This window comes from Dasypus novemcinctus, chromosome 16, assembly GCF_030445035.2.
Source record: "Dasypus novemcinctus isolate mDasNov1 chromosome 16, mDasNov1.1.hap2, whole genome shotgun sequence".
Lineage (NCBI taxonomy): Eukaryota > Metazoa > Chordata > Mammalia > Cingulata > Dasypodidae > Dasypus > Dasypus novemcinctus.
In genome coordinates this window covers 67,160,530-67,184,030 of record NC_080688.1, presented here as the reverse complement: position 1 = coordinate 67,184,030, position 23,501 = coordinate 67,160,530, and the positions used below count along the sequence as shown (strand labels likewise).

The following is a 23,501-nucleotide window of genomic DNA, read 5'->3' as shown; positions in this document are numbered from 1 at the left end:
GCCAGAGAGGGTTCATGTTGGGATTTGAGCATCTCAGGGTCTGCATCAGTTTAGCAATTGGGAACATTCTGGATTAACAGGCATCCAAAGGTAAGTAGAATATTTTACTTCCTTACGCTTGAACCAAAATTGTACTTAGATTGCCCAGAATGGCTTTTTTGTGCCATGGATCCCTTTGGCGGTCTGGCGAAGCCTACATACTCAGAATTGTTTTTTTAAAGGCATAAAGCAAAATACATAAAATAACTGAAGAATCCAATTAAAGTAAAATTATCAATATACTTTAATACTCCAAATTTGTGATATGATCAATATACATACTACCTTATAATGCACTAAATTAAAATCTAATGACTAGATTAGATGGGCCTAATAACTAGAAAGGATGTCTATATTTAAAGCATTTGCTACAACTGATAAGTGATAGGACAATATTAATGCATGGGATTTATGTTAATACTTGTGGCTTGTTCCCTACATTCATATTTTTTTAAAAATGCTAGCTTCCAGTCAGAGATTAGTGGAAATAATAATAAAATAATAAATATTTTTGCCATCCAAGTTCAAGTTGGGTGGCAAGAATCCCTGTCCTGAATAATCCCTGTACTAGGCTATATGTTTTTCATCTAACTTTAGCTTTTAAAAAAAATCACACAAACCCCAGCAGTTTACGAGTTCATCTTGTGATATTAGAAATCAGTTTCCTGTAGGAAGTGCCTCTGTCAGGTCTCCAGTTTCAAGGTGATGCCAAGATATCCTCTATCAAGTTTTTTGTGACAATCAGCTAACGCTGCACCATTTCAGATGTATTGAACTCTGCTTGGGACTGTTCTGTCCGGGCTTTCCTGTTACTGGGTGAATCAGCATTGTGACACAAGTTTAGGTTTAACTGATTAGCATTGTGAGGTTGGTTTCAAGTTGAAAATTGGCCAAAATTCTTAGCCTCCAAAGTTTAGGAAATTTCCCTTGTCATTTTCTTTTTCTTGTTATGAGGAATTTGCCAGAGGCACATATTGTTAGATGTGTTAAGAAAGTAATTTTAACTGGTATTCTTACTATTGGGATAATTTCTTTAGAATACAGTCTTGAAAGCCTACTACAGAAAAAAAATTAAAAGCATTTTACAACTTTTTTTTTGGTAGGAAATTCATTTAAGCTCCCCATATGAAGAAAAAGAACTTGTTCATAATTTTATATTTCATTCACATTCTCTGAATAGGCATGAGTAGCAGCAATAATCCTTATATGAGTTTGGGGAAGGAGTAAAATTTTATTGTATACTGCTTGTGAAAATAATATTCAAAAATCATTATGTTAACAGTGTGAAAAGAGAAATAGAACTGTTTTCCTGTCATGGACCCTGTGACCCTCAGTCCATTCTGTACCTGTTAGGGCAGGAAGGAGAAGTGAGAAGATATGAGAGAAAGAACATTCTGGAGCTCATTTTACCTATCCTAATGGGGGAGCTCCTCCATGTTGCCTAGCCCATTCAATAAATAACCTATAGATATGTCCTTTCTTATGAAATCAGTTCTTTCTTCATGTTGTGCAACATAGCTTTCATCTCCACGACTTTATTGAAACTCTTGGTTCCTCCTTTTTGATGAAATTCAAAACCTTTTCTCACTCAACTTCCTTATTTGTTCAGCAAATTTGATACAACTGGCCTTCCTATCTTGAAACTCCTTTGGTTTCCCTGGCACGGGACATTTATGGTCTCATCTTTGCCATTTCCTGTTTCTCCTCCTGTTCAGTGACCCAGGGTTATTCCCCAAGGGTCAGTCCTAAACTGACTCCCAAGTTGAGTTCATTAACTTTCCTACACTCCATGGAGCTGACTCCCAAACCTGGGTCTTCCACTTGAGCTTTAACCTTTGATCCCGTCCTTTTTTTTTTTTTTTTTTTCTTTTAAGGTTTATTTATTTTTTCCCCACCCCGCCCTGCTGTTTTTGATGTCTGTGTCCATTCACTTCTGATCTTCTATATCTATTTCTCTTTGTCTTCACATCTTTCTCCTCTAAGATTCATAGGGATTCAATCCTGGGGACCTGTGATGTGGAGAGCGGTTCCCTGTCAATTGCGCCACCTCAGTTCCTGGTCTCTGCTATGTTTCACTTTGACTCTCCCCTTCGTCTCTCTTTTGTTGCATCATTTTACTGCTTGACTCACTTGCGCAGGCACTGGTTCACCAGAGGGCACTGGCTCACCGCATGGATGCTGGGTCACCACGCAGGCACGCTTTCTCTTCTTCTTTTTCACCAGGAGGTCCCAGGGATCAAACCTGAGTCCTCCCATATGTTAGGCAGAGGCCTTATCACTTGAGCCACATTCCGCTTCCCTGATCCGGTCCTTTTTTTCCCAATACGAGCCATTCATTCAGTAAATATTTTTTTAGTGTCTCCTTGGTTTCAAACAAACATATATGATTGTCTTGGGCCTCCCTGGTGGTGAAGGGTGTGGGAAGAAAAAAACTAAAGGGTGAACCAAGGTGGAAGGCAGACACATTACAGATACATATAAAGTTATTGCAATAATAGAGATAAATATTACAAAGAATTATGGGGATAGAGAAGAGTCACCTAACCCATCTAGAATGAGGGTGGGAAACCCATTAATTTTAATTCAACCAACATTTAGCAGTAACTAATGTTACTATGAGCTAGTCATCAAGACACTCCTGATGACTCTATGTATCTCTTACTTGAGCTTTAGGGAAGATCATCTGAGGATGCCTGACCTGAGTTATTTTTTTAGGGAGGTACTGGGACCTCATATGTGGGAAATAGGCTCTCAACTACTTGAGCTACACCCACTTCTGGAAGTTTTTGTGTTTTTTTTTATTCTCCACTACCACCCTGAGATGGCTCCCTCATCTGTCTGCTTGTTGTCTGCTCGTCTTCTTTAGGAGGCACTGGGGCCCGAACCAGGACCTTCTATGTGGGAGAGGAGTGCCAAGCACTTAAGCCACTTCTGCTCCCTGCTGGTTGCGGTGTCTGCTCTTTGTGGCTTCTGCTTGTCTTCTTTAGGAGGCACTGGGAACCAAACCCTGGACATCCCATGTAGGCGGCAGGCACCCAGTTGCTTGAGCCACATCCACTCCCTGACCTGAGTTTTAAGGGATAAGTTGAGTTAGCCTGAAGAGGGAATAGAGGCAAAGGGTTTTCCAGGCAGAGGGAACAGAATGTGTAAAAGAGCATAGCTCAAACAATTCAGAATTGCTGGAGTAGCGGGCAGGTAGAGAGAGATGAGATGCTGCATGAGAGGAAGTGAGGACCAAATTCAGGAAGGACAATAGGGTTTTTGTTTGTTTGTTTCTTAAATTTTTATTTAATTTATTTATTTTTAAAGATCTATTTTATTTATTTCTCTCCCCCCCCCCCCCCACCCCAGTTGTCTGTTCTCTGTGTCCATTTGCTGCATGTTCTTTTTTCTTTGTCCGCCTCTGTTGTTGTCAGCGACACGGGAATCTGTGTTTCTTTTTGTTGTGTCATCTTGCTGTGTCAGCTCTCCGTGTGTGCGGCACCATTCTTGGTCGGGCTGCACTTTCTTTCATGTTGGGTGGCTCTCCTTATGGGGTGCACTCCTTGCGTGTGGGGCTCCCCTATGCGGGGGACACCCCTGCGTGACACAGCAGTCCTTGTGCGCATCAGCACTGCTCATGGGCCAGCTCCACACAGGTCAAGGAGGCCCAGGGTTTGAACCACGGACCTCCCGTGTGGTAGACGGACGCCCTAACCACTGGGCCAAGTTCGCTTCCCTATTTAATTTATTTTTATCCCCCACCCCCAGATGGTTTCCTCATCTGTCTACTGGTTGTCTGCTCGTCTTCTTTAGGAGGCACCAGGAACCAAACTTGGAACCTCCATGAGGGAGGTGGGCACCCAACTGCTTGAGTCACATCTGCTCTCCCGAAAATAGGGTTTTGAATAAGGAGTGATGTGATCAGTTTAGAATTTTGGAGAGATACCTTGGGCATCTGTGTGAGTTTAAAAGGGGCAAGAAGCAAGTCCAGTAATAGAGCATTTAGGAGGCTGTGGAGTGTACAGGGGGAAACATATGAGAGCCTGAGCTGAGACACGGGTACAGTGATGGAGCAGAGGGGAGCGACTGGAGAGACGTTTGGGAGGGAAAGGAGCCAGTGAGGTTGAGGAGGACTCAAGGCTTCTGGATTAACTCCTTGGTATGGGACATGCCACCACCTAAGACAGGGCAGAAGGGAGGAACAGGTTAAGGAGGAGAAACAACAGCTCCAGTTTGTAGCCTGGTTAATTTGAGGGCCATCAAGGTGGAGATTTCTAGCAGGCAACTGGGGGAAAATGCATCTGAGGTTCAGAAATGCACCAGAAGTTCAGTAGAGGAGTCTGAATTGGATTCCAGCCACACCAGAGGTGGTGGTTGGAACTGAGAGCTTTACTCCTGGAATATCAAGACCCGTCTTTGAAAAATGCTGAGTGAGAAGAATGGTGGACCAAGGACAGAGCCCAGGCTGGTCATCTTGTATTGTCTCTCAGCTCCCAGCCTGCGCTTCCATGCTCTTTGAGGCTACGGTTGGGGCTTGCAAATTGCTTTCCCCAGTCTCACTTGCCAGCTGGATTTCTGCTGGGTTCTGCCAGTAGAAGCCACTAAATGGAGATGAGAGGCATGAGGAAGGCAGAGTGGGGTTTTTTCCTAAGTCTGATAACCATCGTCACTTCAGGCACAGAAGACAGCCCCAGCTCCAGCCTCAAGATGCTTTACTGGCTTCCAGCACAGCTGAGGTTGGCAGCTCAGGAAGGAGCGTTGGCCAGCTGTGTGCCACCACTGACATGGTGGGGCTCTTGTGAGCTTCTAGTCACCTCCTAGAGGTGGGGGTGAATCTCACCTCTTCCTTTAGGGTGGGAGTGGCTTCCTGCGGTTATCAGTCTGGCTTAACTCAGCACCCCCGTTTATATTTCTTCGGCTTTCTGGTGTCTGTGTAACCAATTTGGTGTCTCGAATGCATTGAGTCCCCTGGGTTTGAAAGGCCCCATGCGGTTTCTGTTTTCCTGAACAGATTCCTAGGGCAGGCAGGGGAAGAGCCTCCAAAGGAGTGGAGAAGGCATGGAAACAGGGGAACAGAGGGACCCGGGAGCAAGGACTGGTGACAATGGCGCAGAGCTTCAGGAAGGAGGAAACAATGGGCTCTAAAGAGCAGAGCAGAGGTGCAGGAAGGTAATGGGGTGCGGTGTCAAGTAGGAGGGCATTTAAGAGCTTAGAAATCTAGTTTCATTGGCCGGTTGGAAACGAAAGCCACACTGAAGAGGGTGGAGGAGCAAGTGTGAGGGGAGGAAGTGGAGACCCTCTCTCCTTTGAGAGGTTTGCAAAAGCAGGAAGGAGGGATGGGGAGGGGCTAAGGGAGTGTGGGGTCAGGGAGGTCAAGGAGGAGAGGGTGGAACAGGTGGAGAAACCAAAAGAAAGGAGCTGACGGGGAAAAGATGACGCGTGGGAGAACCACAGAGTGTCAGGAAGGGCCCCGGGAGGGCAGAGGATGGACAGAGGGGAAAGGCCTTGGGCTGAGGAGACAGCTGGTTCTCTGTTGTGGGAGGTGTGGCAGTGAGGAAGGGGGTGGCTGTTGATACATTGATAGATAGGAAGGTGCTGGGGGAAAATTTTGTGATGGCCTTAAGATTTTCTTCATGGAATAGGAGACAAGGAGAGAGGGACCCCAGACAGGGAAAGGAATAAGGGGGTGGCTGAGGGCCCAGCCGAGGTTGGAGACCATGGATTTGTAAGTCAGCTCTTCAAGGCAGAAGATTTTCTCTAGCAGCTAAGGTTAAGTGTGAAGGCAGATTGTAATGATGAGCCAGGCTTGGAATGTTTTGTTTGAGATGTGCTACGGAGGGATAGGGGTGCAAAGGAATCACAGGTGCTGGTAAGAGAAGGATTTGGACGATCAACTGAGAAGTCTAGGGTAATGTGGGGAGGTAGACAAGTGCGGAGGGAATAATAGAAGAATGGGAGGAAATAAGAAAGATCAAGGGGCCAGATGTTTCCAAAGTCAAAGGCGTTTGTACCGGGATTTAAAGGATCAGCATGCTGCAGGGCTATAGAGTTGTAGAGAGAAAGTGGGATTTGGGGGTGGAGCAGTTGGCGCTGACAGCAAGATTGAGTGTGTGGCAGTGGGAGCGATGCAGTGGAGGCCACAGGCTCTGAGGAGTTTACTTTTTTTAAAAAAATAGATTTTATTTATTTATTTTTAAAAAGGTACATAGATCATACAAACTGTTACATTAAAAAAATATGAGAGGATCCCATATGCCCCCACTCCCCCCCCCCACTCCTTCCACATCACCAAACTCTTTCGTCAGTGTGGCACATTCAGTGCACATGATGAATACATTTTGGAGCACTGCTGCACCACATGGATTATAGTTTACACTTGTGAGAGATGGGATGGGAAGGAAGACAGGAGCAGTGTCAGCACATAACATCTCCACTGACTGTCCTACCAGCAGCTTTGTGTTCAAAATCAAGTCCAACATATTTCCTACCCATGGGCAACTCTTCCCAACTGTGCTGTTTCTGTAAACGCCATTTCTGCAAGTCCATGGAATGAAGAAAACTTGAGACTTGGAGTCTAGATGCCTGGATTCAGATTCTGCTCCACTACTTATTAGCTGTGGACCACTAGTTCAATGGACCTTTATCTCTGCCAGGAAATTTTGAAGATCAAATAAAGTAGGAATATAGAAGGATCTCAGTGTATAGTAAGTGCTCAATATATGTCACTGGCATCTGAATATGATTTTTCCTCCACCCTTTATAATCAATTAATCCCCAAGACCTGATTCCTGCTCTTTATTTTTAACAAATCAATTTTATTGATATATATTAATAAAGCATGCAATTCATCTAAAGTGTACAATCAATGGTGTTTGGTATAATCACATAGTTGTGCATTTATGACTTCAATTATTAGAGCATTTTCATTATTTCAGTAATAATAGTATTAAACAAAAACAGACAAGCAAAATTCTTCACTTTTCAATCTCTAAGTTTCCCTTGCTGTACCTAGTTGCTATTTCTGGTTATCCTTGCACCATTATTTATTTATTAGACAGTTTTATTGAGATATATCACCTTACAATCTATCCAAAGTGTATAATCAGTGGCTTTTAGTATAATCACAATGTTGTGCTTTCATTACCACAAAAATTTTAGAACAATTTTATTACTCCAAAAAGAAAAACCCCACACGAATTCCTGCTCTTGACACTGCCTCCTCAGCCTTCATAAACGGCCCTCCTCCCCTTCCAGTCCTCATCCATCTTACAAATGCTTGCCTGACTTATATCTCTCATCACATCACATCCCCACATCAGGGAAGTGGAAGAAGCCCTGAACTTCAAGTCAGAAATCTAGGCCAACCTTTCATTTCTCCCACATCACAGCCTTCCTCTTTCCCGAGTCTGGGTCAGAAAGGGGCTCAGTATTAATCCCCCATCAAGATTCTTAGCCAGAGCATTATTACTGGGGCGCCTCAAGTATTCTATTCACCAGTAGCCTGAACCTGCTTGCTGTTCCATAGCTCACCCAACTCTTAGGACACTTGAAGGCTCAGATGAAATAAAAGATATTTTGTACAATCTGAAATCTAATGTTTTTCGTCCTCTGCACTGCCCCCCTTTCCACTCTGGCCCCTTCCCCTCTCCTCTGTCCCTCTCCTATGTTCAGGTCAGATTTTACAGTCTGACTCTCCAGACCCTCCACGGCTCACCCCCCCCCCCCCCCGCCCCCTTTATTTCCTCACTTTTCTATTCCCCCCTGTTAGTTGTTTGTTTTTTTTGGCAGAGGTATTAGTGTAGCCCTGCCCTATCAGACCCTGAGCTCTCTTGTACTTCCCAAGGTTGCAACAAAGATACTTAGTGAAAATGTTTACTGACTAATTGAATAAAATCCTCCAGCATTGTCATATTCTCTCATGATTCAACTGAGGCCTGGACAGGTGAGTGAACTGTCAGTCCCAAAAGACTAACATCTGGCTCTCCTGGCGGTTGGGAGCTGCAACTCATCCTTTCCATGTCCCACACTGACAGGGCAGCCATCTGTCGGCAAATTGCCTCTTTGCCATTGTCTGTGACATTGTGGTCAACTCTCATTGTTTATTACTCAGCACCTTTGTGGATGACTCACTACCTGCTATGACAATCAGCATTCCTGGGGCCTCAGAGGGAAGCTTTCCCTCAACTTTGCAGCCTTCTAAATCTAATCTTTGTCTTCATTTGCTGCGGGCCTTGACTATGTTCATTACCGTTCTGGTTTTTTTCTGCCCCCAAGTCACAGGGAATAGAAAAGAGTTGGTTTTTGTATTAATATATAGTGCCAGGTAGGCACTATGCAATCATCTGTAATATAATTTACTTGGATTCATAATTGAAGTTCATCCCTTTATAGATTAACCTCTGGACTGAGAGTATGATTATATGAGAAATGATTAACGTAATTTCCTGCAGAATGTGCCCAAATTTTAAAAGTTTGACTTTGAAGTTGAAGCTATAAACAAAAATTGTTGACTGAGTTCACCACTAGTGAATTAATAAATGTAACCAATATTTTACTAATTAACTTTATATGAGATGATGTGCTAGGCATTAAAAGGGGTATAAAGCTCAATGACACTTTACTTGATCTTAAGGACCTTGCAGTTTGGAAGAGGAAATAGGGTGTGTACACAAGTTACCGTGACACAAAGTAACAGAGGAGGTGCCTGTCAAACCAAGAGTGCACAGAGCCGGAAGAAAGCATTTCAGGTAGGAAAAATCAAGGGAGGCCGATGTAGGAGGTGTGTTTTTTTCTGAACCTTGAATGATAGCTAGGGTGTTGAATGGTAGGCATTCAGACAGAGTGTAGATGTGAAATCTCAGAGCCTGTTCCATTAGCAGAACCTAGAGTATGACCATGTAAGGCTGGACTGGCCAATTGGGGCTCAAATGTGGAAGCCCTAAATGCCATGGTATTGGTTCTAGTAGTAGAGAGTCACTGAAAATTTTTTGGGGGGAGGGGGTGACAAGGAAGTGGGGTGCAAGTAGTGACATGGTTAAATGCACTTTAGAAATATCATTCTATTTTGGAGCAAGAGGGAGGACTTATTCTAAAGTTTTGGGGCTAGTAGGTTTCTAGAAAAAGGTGTAAGATACTGGAAAGCGATCATTCTATGGATGAACAGAGTCCCAGAATTGGGGGAGTCCTGGAATTTCAAACTGATTGCTTGACAAAGGTCAGTTGAATTGTTCCGCAAACACTGCACACTCCTGGACCAAGATTCAGGCCAGAAGGAAGGAGGAGGTAGGCGAGACCTGGATGAGCTTTGCCTTTGGAAACAGGGGCTAGAAGTCCCTCAGACAATGACCTTTCCTACTCTTTACACTTAACTATGTTTCCTGTGCCTGGAGTGGCTGTAAAACCCTTCAGAGGAAAAGGGATTGAGCACTCTTTTGTTCGACTTAACTTTGATTTTACTGGCAATCCTCGGAGGAGAAGAGGAACTCTTTCTTCATCTCTGGAGGTTGCTGCAAGGATGGGAGGTGACCAGGGCAGCTGAGTTGGTCCAGGAAGGGCCTTTGAGGCTAGGTGAAAAGTCTGTGAGGCTTCTTGACCTGGGAAATAGGTATGCTGATCAAGACTTGAGAAGCCAGAAGGAAGAGCAACCTTGGCGTGCAGAAAGATGAAGGGTTCTGTCTTGGACAAGTGAGTTGGAAGCTCTGCGAAGACAGACTAATCATGGGGACCAACGGTTGCTAGTGCTCTTGGAAGCTGTGCTTGCATCAAACGAAAATAAGATCCAAGCTGGGAGAGATAGTCTGAAAGTATGTAGGTGATGTGCCTTTTAATCCAATCAGAGGCAGAGGGTTCTGCCTCAAGGTCCCTTGCTGACAAAGGCTAAGTTTCTGTGTCAAGACAGTGTCCTGGACCAGGATGGAACAGGCCGGCATCTTCAGCATTGAGCAAGATGTCCCAGTCACTTAGCCGTAGGAATGAATCTGTTGGTTTCCACTGGGGAGAGGTTTCTAATGAGCCAGTGGATTGCTTTCATAGAGACAGCCCTGCCATTGTAGGAGGAATTAGCCTGGCTTCTTGGCTTAGAGTTTAACCCTGCCTGTGGTGATTGCATTTACCTGCCTATGACTTCTAACTTCAGGCTTCCACAAGTGTTGCAGGAAAGGGCACTGAGTCAACTTATTCAGCAAGTGAGATGAAAAAGCAACAAGGAAGAGAAGGAAAGCACAAGCTGTGAAGTAGAGTGTCCCGCCCACATACGTAAATCTTTCCCAGGCCTGGTGTCCCTGCAAGCTGCTCTTTGTTTAGACACAGTCTCTTTCCTTAATCAGTTGCCTTTTAACCCAGTGGGTATTTCTCTTCTGCTTCCTCACTGTCTCTTGTTTTCTCCCTTAAAGGGCTTTTCCATGTGGGAAGGCTTTTTCTTTAACAGACTTCCTTTTTCTTCCTGCCTCGTTTCACTCCTCCCTTAATTTACTGAGAATCCTTTTCCTGTGTGGAACATGTCTCGCTTCACATGATGTTTAAGACACAGTTCTGACACGAAGGACTTTACATTCTAGTGGAGGAAATAAGATGTTTACATTTTTCTTCCACAAAGGTGGAAGAAATCAGCAAGTGCCATATAATTTCAATACTGAGGAAGCTCAAAAGAGGATAGACTGCTTTTGGTTGGAGAGGTGGGGAAGCCTTCCTGGAGGAGGGGACATTTGGATTAAGTCATGAAAACTGGGGACAATTTAAACAGATGAAAATGGGGCGTTTTATCTGTTTTACATCAATGTGCATGCTTCTCTGTCTCATATCAGCGTGCAGAACTCGCTGATGTGGTGTGTAAAAGGGAAGCTGATGGTAAGTGATCATTTCTAAGCATAGCCAGCTGTTACAGCACTATCCCCCACCTTCAGAATCGGAGAAAGACCCAGTTGTTAGCATTTAGTTAGGAAACTGTCTAGTGGTGGTGTAGTAGAAAGAATGCAGACATCTTTCTGATAGATGAATGGACCCATTACGCTTACTTTTATTTAATGCATATTCCAACTTGAAATTCTAGATTTTATGATCTTTATGCATGATAAAACAATACATTTACTCATATCCCTATTTTGTAGATGGGAAAGCTGGGTTTAATACATACTATGACATATACAGAGGGGAAAAAATCATGTCAGGATGACAACAGATATCAGTCTGACAGAGTTTTCACTCATCTGTGATGAGATAAAAAAATGAGGATGCTGAAATGAGTTTTTCATAGATTTAAAGGGATTAAAGCAAGGGCTATCTTGTATTTGAGATTAAATTTACAGTCTTAAAATGGTTTGTTAAAATGACAAGATGGGGTTGGTTGGTAGAAAGGTGGTAACAAAATTTAAAAGTCCTTCCTTGACAAAATGTAAATATGATAACCCTATGAGCACCTGTGACAGTTTGATATTATTTATGAATTCCAAAAAGAGATATTGATTATGTTTGTAAACTGGTCTGTTTCTCTGGGCATGATGCTCTTTGATTGATTTAAATTCAAAGGCTTTACCTTTGCTTGATTGAGTCAAGATTAGGGCTCTGATTTTACCATGTCATTAGGGCAGGCAGGGTTGAGTCCCTGCCAGCTTGGTGGGCCCATAAAACAGACTCTTACACAGAAGCAGATATACGAGAAAAGAGAGACAGTTCCATAGACACAAGAGAGGCCCCGGGAAGAGAGACAAGCCATTCACCTGATCGTTTACAGCTGACGTTGTGAAGAGAGCAGACCAGCTAAGCCTGGAAAGAAATGAGCCCCAGGAAGAGAGACGAGTCCTGTGCCAGCCTACAGCTGAGATGTGAAGAAGCTGAACCCATGGAGCCTTAAGAGGAAAGAGGAAGGCTGAACCCTCACGGACATCGCCTGCCATCTTGCTTCAACATGTGGCAACAGAGTTTGGTAAGAAAGTGACCTTGAGTTGGACTCTTTGGGGCCTTGTAACTGTAAGCTTTTACCCCAAATAAATACCTTTTATAAAAGCCAACAGATTTCTGGTACTTTGCATCAGCACCCCTTTGACAAATACACCACTCCACAGAAAAAAATTGGGGGTGACAGAATTTTATTAGCATATGCTCAAATGAATGAACCTGTTGGTTTAAAGAGGAGAAGGTTGGTTTTGCATACAGAATCAAGTGACATCAGAACTGAAGGTACATGGAGACCATCTTGTTTGTGCAATCTCATTTTATAGAGGGATCTGTAAAACTTATGTATAGTGAACTTTAAGAAATTTTTACCATCATTTCTAAGTCTGTGCTACTATTTATAAGTGCTCATAAACAGTTTTGTTTTACTATCATGCACCCAAGAAGGATTTCAAGAATGTACAAGATCATACAAAGCGCTGACCTGTCAAATGCCTTTTCTGTGTTTTCTTACCTGTACAAAAGCAAAACATTCAGACCAGTCATAAACTACTCTGCTCCAGGAATTATAATTACATGGGTGATATGACCTGCTCCACAGGCTTCAGGTTTCGTTGGTTCATTTGACTGGAATTTACCTCAATGCCTACTTTGTGCTGTATACTGTACAGGCTTACCCATGGGGTCAGTAAGACCAGCCTTGCCATTCAGGAGGTGAGTCTGGTGGTGGAATCGCTACAGTAAGAGATGATGTAATCAGCATGTGGTTGCTTAGGACTCGTATTGATGAGAACAGAGGAGGGGAAAACATGAGCTTTTCGAGGAAATAATACCTAGAAATTGGTGACTAATGAGTTTTAATTTCCTAGATGCTAAAACAAATACCAAACAGTGTGTTGGTTGAATGACAGGAATTTATTGGCTCATAGTTTTGAGACCAGGGGACCTCTGAACTCAAGACATCAGCAGGATGGAGCTTTCTCCCTGAAGACTGTGGCATTCTGTGGCTGGCTGCTGGCAATCCTTCGTCCTTGGCTTTTCTCTCACATGGAGAAGCCCATGACAATGTCTTCTCCTTTCTCCTCTGGTTCCATTGATATCCTGCTTCTTCCTATGGCTTCTTCTCTTTGTCCAATTTCCTTTGCTTATGAGGACTTCAGCCTCATTCAGTTTGGGCACATCTTAACACCTTCAAAGGTGCCATTTACAAATGGGTTCACACTCACAGGACCAGCGTTGGGACCTGAACATGCCTTTGATGGGGGTCATGATTCAATCCCCAGCACGGGTTAAGGGGGAATGAAAAGAAAGAATGAATCAAAGATGACTCCAAGTTTTGGAGTGTAAATCTTAGATGATTGAAAAATTGGTGATGGCATCAGATGAAGATAGGAAAGTAGGGTGAGAAGCTCAACCCTAAGTTGAGGGGAAGAAAACTGTTTGGGTCCTAGTACTTCTTGCCTCTCCTTGATATGGATCGTCCTATACTTTCAGGATTCTGTGTTTCAGTGAATTCACCTGAATGTCAATTAGTTTGTTAATGGGAGTTTCTTATTTTATTATTACTAAATAAATGCATCACAGAAGTGAAAAACCATCTGTAATTGGCCTGGATTACCCTTTTTAGCTGCCTATATCATAAATCAACAAGGTTTGAGTTTCTGATTTGGGAGGCAAGAGGGGCAGACAACCTGGGAAGAGGTGTGTATTTTTGTAGTGTCCGTACCTTTTTCTAGAATGAAGGAGGTTCACATCTCTGATTCTATTCTTGGGCTTGAAGAAATGTTCATTTTAGTTTGGACCTGTTTGTCAAGCCAGGAGGGCTGTGTATTAGAACATAACTGTTACAACAACTGTGACCCTGCTCTGACTTTTGACTCAAGAGGTATTGGGCCTGTTCCCAGATTTTAGGCCTGGAATATCCTCACACCTCAATGTGAAGCCAGAGTGTGGCTATAAGCCTATCTCACCAGGAGGTATTCGGCCATGGTTATTGGACCTTCAAACCACAGGCTATTCTAGGTTTACTATGTAATTCTGCAATCCGCTAATGAGTCTTGAATGTCTTGATAGTCAAAGGACAAACAATGCATGGCTATATTTATAATGATACAGAATACATTGTTCCTAACTTTTGAGGCCCTTAAATTGAGTAAATTAGGTTGCACAAAAAGTAAAGTTACCAGGGGAGCGGATGTGGTGCAAGTGGTTGAGTGCCTGCTTCGAACATGGAGGTCCCAGGTTTGGTTCCTGGTGCCTCCTAAAAACAAACAACAAGCAAATAGAGGAGAAAACAATTCAGGGTTGCCAATGTGGCTCAGTGGTTGAGTGCTGGCTTCCCACATACAATGGGGGAAGTAATAACCAGCAACTTAGGGATGCACATAACTAGAAAGGAAATCACCCCATTCCCTTATGTATTTTTTTTCAACACATTATCTAATTTAACTTTGGCATTTCACATTGCCTTTTCTAAATGATGTAAATAAAATTAATCAGTTTCCCTCTTCAAGTGAGAATGATGCGGGAGTGTCGGCACCCTGCTTGCCGTGCCAGACTGTCGGTGAGAAGGAGAGACACCTGTTACCACCTCCAGGGGCCGAGTCTCACTACACAGAGGGGAGCAGAGAGCGAACCAATGAGTCCCACCAGGAACAGCCATCCCATGGTTTGCAGGTGTCAGGGTCACCAATAAAAGCACAACACACAGGCCCTGGATGGAAAAGCATTTACTCACTTAGAGAAGAGACAAAGTAAGGTCAGTGTCACTAGTGAGCATCAGTTCCCCATGGCCAGCAGATCTTAATCTGCGGCTGGCATAGGGAGAGGGTCCACACACATCTTGTGCTTGTGTGCTTGTGTCACAGTAGCTCCGTCGCTTCTGGAAATAGATACAGCAGGGAGGTGGGTCAGGGGCTATAAAATGTACATACTGGGACCCGGACTTGGCCCAGTGGATAGGGCGTCCGCCTACCACATAGGAGGTCCGCGGTTCAAATCCCGGGCCTCCTTGACCCGTGTGGAACTGGCCCATGCGCAGTGCTGATGTGCGCAAGGAGTGCCATGCCACGCAGGGGTGTCCCCCGCGTAGGGGAGCCCCACGCACAAGGAGTGCACCCTCTAAGGAGAGGCACCCAGCGCCAAAGAAAGTGCAGCCTGTCCAGGAACGGCGCCGCACACACAGAGAACTGACAAAACAAGATGACGCGACAAAAAGAAACACAGATTCCTATGCCACTGATAAGGTAAAAACAATACAAAAAAAAAACAACCACGTACATACTTGGTCAGTTCATATGTGCTGAGAGCAAAGGGGGAAGGAATGAGCAGGCAGACCACTGTCCACTCGGGGCTATCTCCAGGCACTCCTGAGAAAGGAGTCAGCCCACGCTCGCCATCTGTCCTAGGCACCAGCTGACACAGCTAGTCCTGAGCACAGGGTTTATTTGTGGGTCACAGGGAAAGATAGCAGGCTGCGCTCAGAACACCCCCTATCACTGGAAGCATTTCTGAACAATTTGTATCATGGCTCTTTGCTGACATTCATGTAATAGTTAAGCCTTAGCTGCCTGGGTAAAAACTCATGTTTTTGCCTCAGATACCTCCACATTACCTGAGAAGGGTACATACTATCAAAGGGATATAGACAGGCTATGCAAGTTTAAGAACATAATATACTGATAAGCCAGAGAAGAGGCAAATTCTAGCAGCACAGTCTTACAATTGGAATAGCCGTGGGATCTATTGGTGGTTGGAAAAATCCCTGGAATAGTCATTTTTCTCTTGATACTAAAAATAAATGAGTACAATTGAGCAACTGACTACCTAACAGAATCTCGAATGCCTCCCTGGAGGAGGTCGTGCAGTTTTTCTTAGGGAGAATAAAGGAGAATTGGGTCCTAGTTGCATAGTCTTGAACTAAACTCTGGGCCTCAGTTTCTCTAATTATCAATAGAGTTGTAGATCCTCACTCTGTTGGGGGCAGGGCCTGTGGGTAGAGAGTAACTGCTAATAGGGATGTGGTTTCTGTCTTGGGGTGATGAAAATGTTCTACAGCAGATTTGTGTGATTATTGTACAACTCTGAATACACTAAAAAAAAACCATTGAATTATATACTTTAAATGGTTGAATTTGTATGGTATGTGAATTATATCTTAATAAAGCTGCTTAAAAAAAAACCTAGAAGGCTACCAAAATGTTACCAGCAATTCATTGATTAAAGAATTTGGAGAGTTTTAGGTTTATTTTTAGTTGAGCTTATCTATACATGCTATTTTGTGTGATCACGTGTTATTTGTGTAATGACAATTTAAGAAATGATCTCCATGCAGCACAATGTTTAGAAGCAAGGCTAAATAACCCAGAGACAGCCCAGAAGACACGGGGATGTAGTGGGATGTAATGTAATATCACATATTACAAAGATTTGGATATATTGTAAATCAAATGCCATCTACTACAGTGAGAAAATCCCAGTAGAGAACACAGTTAGTTTATGATATAGCTGACAAGGCCATTCCCTAGAATATGAGTAATAAAGGAGTTTCATTTCTCCTATCAACTCTAATTTTTTGCCATTTTCATTTATTCTTTCATTCAATAAACTAGCAAGCTTTTACTTGATATGTCCAAGGACTGCCCTAAATGCCAGAGACTGAAAGACAAGCAAAATAGACTCACTTCAGTCAAGAAGTTCACACTACAGAGGGGAGGCTAGATGGCACCATGTACTAAAGTACAGTGTATACCCAGGGAGTTGTTTGTGCACATGGGAAGGGCTGCCAGCCCCGAGAAGATGGGAAGAGAGGCTTTTTAAATCCTCAGTGCATTATCATTATTATTTTTCCCATTTTGTTGATGAGTAAGCTGAGTTGTAGAAAGGTTGACTAATTTACCCAAATCAATCAGTGAGTAGCAGAAAGGGATTTGAGCACTGGTCTGATTCCAAAGTCCATGTTCTTTCCATGAAGCTGTATTCTTTTTTTTTTTTTTTTTTTTAAAAAGATTATTTATTTAATTCCCCCCCCTCCCTTGGTTGTCTGTTCTTGGTGTCTATTTGCTGCGTCTTGTTTCTTTGTCCGCTTCTGTTGTCGTCAGCGGCACGGGAAGTGTGGGCGGCGCCATTCCTGGACAGGCTGCTCTTTCTTTTCACGCTGGGCGGCTTTCCTCACGGGCGCACTCCTTGCGCGTGGGGCTCCCCCACGCGGGGACACCCTTGCGTGGCACGGCACTCCTTGCGCGCATCAGCGCTGTGCATGGCCAGCTCCACACGGGTCAAGGAGGCCCGGGGTTTGAACCGCGGACCTCCCATATGGTAGACGGACGCCCTAACCACTGGGCCAAAGTCCGTTTCCCAGAAGCTGTATTCTGTATGTATCTCTACTGCATTTTAAAATGGGCAAGCAAACGAGTGAATAGACTATTGTATGATCGCTTTTATTTTTACTTTGAAGTAAGGCCCTAGAGCTATGAACTTTCATTCATCTTAGTCCTTATAACCTTATCTGACCCTTTTAGCAACTCTCCTGATTGCTAATAAGGAAATAGTAATAATGATGGTAACAAAAATAGTAAACATTTATTGAGTGTTTGCTATGTGCCAGATGCTTTACTTGGTGCTTCACATAGGTTCTCTTAAGCCTCATAACAGCCTAAAGAGGGAGGCTGTGGTATTATCCCTATTTGTAGATGGGGAAAACAGGCTTAGAGATTTAAGTGATGTGCTATTAAGTGGTAAAGCTGGGATTTGATTTCAGGTCTCATTCCAAGGGCAAATTTTTTTCTTTCATAATGAGATTTTATTGGTTGTTTTGAAGATCAACACACACAGATGTTATGAACAATTTGTACACAATTCTTAATGTATGTACAAAAAATCTAAAAAGCCATGTAGTTGTAATTCTTTTCTAAAGTTATTCCAATGACTTTCCAGCTTAGAATTTGATTGCAAATTTACCTTAAGAGGATATCAAGTACCAATCTCTTCAAATGTTGATAAACTGTTACATTCTAAGTCCCACTAAGTTCAGAATTTAATATCATATATACTACATACTAAAAATGTCCAATCTTTCACATTACCTAACAAAGTTATGAAGAAAAGTGGATGACCACAACCAAAGATGTTACAGAGTGCACACAATTCAGGATCAGGGAGGGCTTTCTTTAGGAAACAATTCTACTTAAAAACATGGGACTAGCAGTAATTTAATGCGGCGGCTTGCTCGGTCGGTAGAGGTGGGGTCTGGCTGCGGACGAGGGGTCGGTCCAGCTCTGGACGAGGGGTCGGTCCCGCTTGGGACGAGGGGTCGGTCCCACCTGGGACGAGGGGTCGGTCCGGCAGCAGACGAGGGATCGGTCTCACAAGGGGTTGCGCGGTTCGGCTGACGGGGTCGCCCGGCGAAGCCGGTGACGTAGGGGTCGCCCGGCAAAGCCGGCGACGAAGGGGTCGCCCGGAGAAGCCGGCGACGAAGGGGTCGCCCGGAGAAGCAGGCGACGAACTGGGGACAAGGGAGGCCAGGCCCTTGTCGGGGGCTCTCAGGACTGGAGGGCGCACGGCAGAAGAACTACCGCGGAGACAAGGTAAACACGCAAGTCCACTTTACTGAGGGAGAGGCAACAGTTTTATAGGGGCTGGGGAAGGCTGATTGGTCGAAGCCACGCCCTGTTCTGATTGGTTGCCGGCGAAAGGTCAGTGGGCGGGGGAGGGGTGGTGGTTAGGGATTGGCTGTCGCTGTTGCTGGGGGAAGGGGCAGGGTTTCGGGATTGGTGGCTGCTGTTGCTGGGGTGGAGGGCAGACTTGAGTTTCCCGCCCACGCCTGGCTGTTGCTGCTGTCGGGGGATTTTTCCGCCCACACCTGGCTGTTGCTGCTGTCGGGGGAGGGGAAAAGGGCAGACTGGAATTTTCTGCCCTGCGCCTGCGCAGGGAGAAGGAAGAAGAAGGGTGCCGCCCCACAAGGCATCGGGTGGTGCCATCTGGGAGGAGGGGCGGCCGCGGAAGCATGGCTGCTGAGAAGGGGAGACCCGAGGGCACTCTGCGCCCATGCCGAGCTTCCTTCAGGGGTGGCGGTGGGCCCGACCAACCACCCTATTATGGGGGCAGCGGAATTAGGCCTACCGCGGCCGCTCCCCCGCCAGGCCAGCAAACCACACTTCAGCCCGAGGGGTGATCGCAATTTAAAATGTTTAAGACATAACATGGTAGCAGATGTGGCTCAAGTGATAGAGCTTCCACCTACCATATGGGAGGACCTGGGTTCTATCCCGAGAACCTTCTGGTGAAAAAGAAGAAGAGAAAGCATGCCTGCACGGTGAGCCAGGGCCCACACGAGTGCCCGCGTGGTGAGCCAGTGCCCCGTGCAAGTGAGTCACACAGCAAGATGTTGATGCATCAAAAGAGAGACAAGGGGAAGCTCAAGGTGAAGCGCAGCAGAAACCAGGAACTGAGGTGGCGCAATTGACAGGCAACCTCCCTCCCCATCAGAGGTCTCCAGGATCGAATCCCGGTGAATCCTAGAGGAGGGAAATGAGGAGAGAAGACAACACAGCCAGCAAAAACAGCAGGGCAGGAGGAGGGGAAGGGGGGAAACTAACTAAAATAAATAAATCTTTAAAAAAAGACATAGCAAAAGCATGACTGTGACTCCAAATTGCCATTTAGTATGGGTTGCATTACAGGATATTAAAAACTGCCTCAGTCCTCTGGTGGAAAGTTGACATCCAAGATCGTAAAAGCTTCCCATAATTCAATGTTCCACTGTTTTCTGGTTGTCCCCAAAAGTGAACAACCAGCAAATGATTTCACCCCTTTAAAAAAGCATTTGCACTTAAAACATGGGATGAGGTGAGATTCCAAGCTCCTTAAAAATTTTCCTTCCGGGGAGCGGAGGTGGCTCAAGCCATTGGGCACCTCCCTCCCACATGGGAGATCCCGGGTTCGGTTTCTGATGCCTCCTAAAAAAAAAAAATTTCTTCCGGAGCTACTAAAAACTTACATTCATGAAATAGTTGATAAAAATATTCCACTGGGTTGTACAAGAAGAGAGAGACAGTGGCCACTGATAAGACATGGTATATGGTGTATATTAATCAGACTTGGTTCCTTTCTCTTCCTGCTGCACTAAAGGCTGGGCTCTCCTCATTTTTAGATCTCTATTTACTGCATTTAAATCCTCTTTAGTTTCTTGTTAGCCACTTTGGCCTGTTTTCCCTTTGCTCCTTTTCCCCTTTTGGTTGCACTTTTCTGTCTGAAGATTTATTCTTTCCTGCCGCCTTTTTTTTTTTGGTTTCGCTCCACTTTTGCAGGAAGGAAGGTGTAGCTGACAACCTCTCTGACCTCCTCTGGGCTTTACCCTCATGGCACCTTCAGCCTAGCTGAACTTCCTCTCTTGGTGGCATCTTGGTGGCAGGGAGGCCTCCGAGAGCCTCTGCCAAGGCTTGCCTGGCGCCTCCCACTGGAGTTGCTCAGCTCAAGGGCAAATTTTTAACTATTTTGCAGCTGTACCCCAAAGGAGACAACTGACAGCCTAAAAACTTGTCGCTGTTTGCTGGATTGGTTTTAATTAGAAAAAAAAATTCTGGAAAGTAATCACTCTTCTAGATCACAGAGGAATGACCAAGAATTTCTCTTCGGGCTCTAAAGAGGAGCTCCCTAAGGGAGCGTCAGCAATCCCATTTCATCTAGGTTTGTGTTGCTGCATTCACAAGTTGTCCCCCATTGAAGCCTGGAACTCTGGGTTTCTCCAGCAGACACAGGACTGGTGGGATGTGTGGACCCCTTTGCAGATTCTTCCTGGGCAACCGAAGCCTTTCCTGCTCCCCGGCTCCAGCTTTCCTTACAGGAATTTGGCGGTTCCTTCAAAGCCTGGGCTATCCACCAAACAAGCCAGGCAAGCCAGGCTGTGTCCATAATGACGCAGCACCCAGGAGAACTGGAAGGAGTGGAGGAAAGATAACGCTGGCTGCCTGTGGACAGCGATTCCTGACTCCAGGGTGGGAATGAGCTCACTCGGGAGGCCAGCAGCAGAGGCAGCCCTGCCCTTTGCCCGGATCCCTGGGGCTCCCGGGCGCAGGGAAGCCTAAGCAGAGAGGAGGAAGGAGGAAGGCGTAGCGACCACAGCCAAGGGTGTGATGGAGAACGAGGCCGAGAAACACCCACTAACCCCCCAGCCTAAGGTAGATGCAGATCAAGACAGAGGGAAAAAATGCCTTTTCACCATGTGATTGCTTACTGTAGACTTTGTCACCCTGTGCCTGCTTGCCGGGAGAGTTCAGAAAGCTCAAGAGCTCAGCAGAGGTGGCCTGGAGAGAAACTGACCCAGGCTGGACTTTCACAAGAATCACCCAGAGACCACAGGGCTTGGATTAGCTGACCACGCCTGCCCTTCAGGAGAGGGGCAAGGGGGCGCAACAAGCCCCTGCTGCAGGAAGCACTTGCAAGCTGCTCCAGGTGCTGGTGGCAGAGGCGTGAACCCCTGAGAACCCAGGTTCCCTGCTAATGGGACACAGGTGCACATTCTCTTTTAAAGTAGGGTTGATGAGAGAGGCAGGGGCCTTGGACAGTCTTGCCCAACCCCCTGGCTTCTCATGTGTTTGCCGAGTGGCTGCTCCCAACAGAGTGTGAACAGGTCCAAGGCCAGGTCTTAGTTAACCCAACGGCCGTGCCACAACTTGGCCCCCTTGCCCAAGGCAGGGAGAGAACTCAGGGGAAGGAGCTGGAAGAGCAAGTGGTGCAGGCTGGTGCTGGGCCCAGGTCCAGGAAGCTGAGAGTCCTGGGCACAGTGTGAGAGCCTCAGAGGACGTATCTTGGACACTGAGAACTGTGAGGGTTCTGGACAACAGAGAGCTGCGCCTACCTAGGGGCTGTGAGAATATGGCTGCCAGGGTGGGCAAAGCCTCTGGTGGCAGAGCTGCTGCCTTTACAGGGTTGGGGGCACACTATAGCTCTCAGCACCCAAGGCTTGAAAAGGAAACACTGGAGATGGGACCTGTGACATTGTCCATGTTTGGGAAAAGGACCCCAGGTAGACAAACTGGCTATAAGAAGGGGTCTGAATCCAGATAGGACTAGTGTTCCTGAAGCTGAATGGATTGGAAGGCTCTGTTTGCTAATGACCCATTGAAACTCATGTTTTCACAAGGTTTTTCTCTGGACACCAGTTTAGAGAACTCAGGGTCTATATTCTTTTTTTTTTTTTTTAAAGATACTTAGATTACACAAATGTTACAGAGACTATATAGGATTCCCATATGCCTGGCTCCCCACACCTTCCACATTTTGCCACATTAGCAACATCTTTGATTAGTGTGGTACAATCATTGCAATTGATAGACACATTTTGAAGCATTGCCACTAAACATTAATATAGTTTACATTATAGTTTACAGTCTCTCCCACTCAATTCTATAGGTTATGACAAGATATATAATGGCCTATTATCTGTTATTGTAATGTCATTGAGGATGATTCCCAAGTCTGAAAATGCCCCTGTATTATACCTGTTTTTCCCTCTCTCTACCCTCAGAACCTCCAGTGGCCACTGCCTCCACATCAGTGATATTTCTTCCATTGCTAGAATCACAATAAGTCTATAGTAGAATACTAGTAAGTCTACTTTCGTCCATAGTTCATTCCCCAGTCCTGAATATTCTGAAATGGTGATGCCAACTTCACCTTTAATTGAGGGGAAACTTTGATCCCATATGGCCGATGGATGGGACTCTCTTGCTGCAGTTGTAGACATTCTCGGTTCCTTGATATGGTGGTTGTCCATCATCTCCTTGTTAGTTCACCTGGGTGAGTCCAATAAACTGGAGAACAGGTGTTGCAACTCCATTGAGATTCAGGGCCCAGCTGGCACATGGACAGCTCAAAGGTTTAAATCTCTTGGATGTACACCTACCAACTTTAGTACTAATTATAAGTTCATATAGAAGGACAGAAAAGCCATGTGTAGGGAAACCACAACTAAGTCCACCTCTATCACTCAGGGGCATATATTCCAAAGTAGGGCCACTGGCAAGGGACCAAATTCCTGAGCTATCTGCCCTGACTATAGTGTCTGGATGTTTCCAGAATCCTCAGGAGCCCACTGTTTGGGGTAGTATCTACTTTGGCTGTCAATGAGATCCTGCTGAGATGTGCATACGCATAACCTCTGGAATGACCTCCCAACTCTCTTTGAAGTCTCTTACCCATGTAAGCTCATTTGTCTTTACTTTTTCCCCCTTATGGGCAAGGTCTTTTTCTTTTTTCTTTTTACCCAGTTGCATTTCTTGTTGGTACTTGGTAATAATCCCTTGGTGCCAGGGAGGCTTATCCCTGGGAGTCATGTCCCATGCTGAGGGGAAGGTAATGCATTTATATACTGAGTTTGGCTTAGAGAAAGGCCACATTTGAGCAACATGGAGGCTCTCAGGAGGTATCTCTTAGGCACCCTACAACACTAGGCAAAGTTTCAATTTCAAGAGTAAAAGCTCATACACATAGTCATCAATATCAAGGGCCCATCAATGGACTAATCTCCTTCACTAGTCTTTGCCCCTGTACTTGGGGGATTGTTGCTGTTCATTAGAGAATGTGGCAGAGCT

At 45.1% G+C, this 23,501-nt stretch overlaps 1 protein-coding gene across 1 annotated transcript in view; it reads left to right on the top strand.

Moving 5' to 3' along the window:
* The window catches only part of MRO (maestro), a 110,624-nt gene continuing 87,123 nt past the window's right edge, over positions 1 to 23,501 (top strand). The window contains exons 1-2 of the mRNA XM_058277738.2: positions 1 to 90; positions 8,654 to 8,768. The gene's annotated coding sequence lies outside the window, so the exon portion shown is untranslated. The remainder of the gene's footprint in view (positions 91 to 8,653; positions 8,769 to 23,501) is intronic.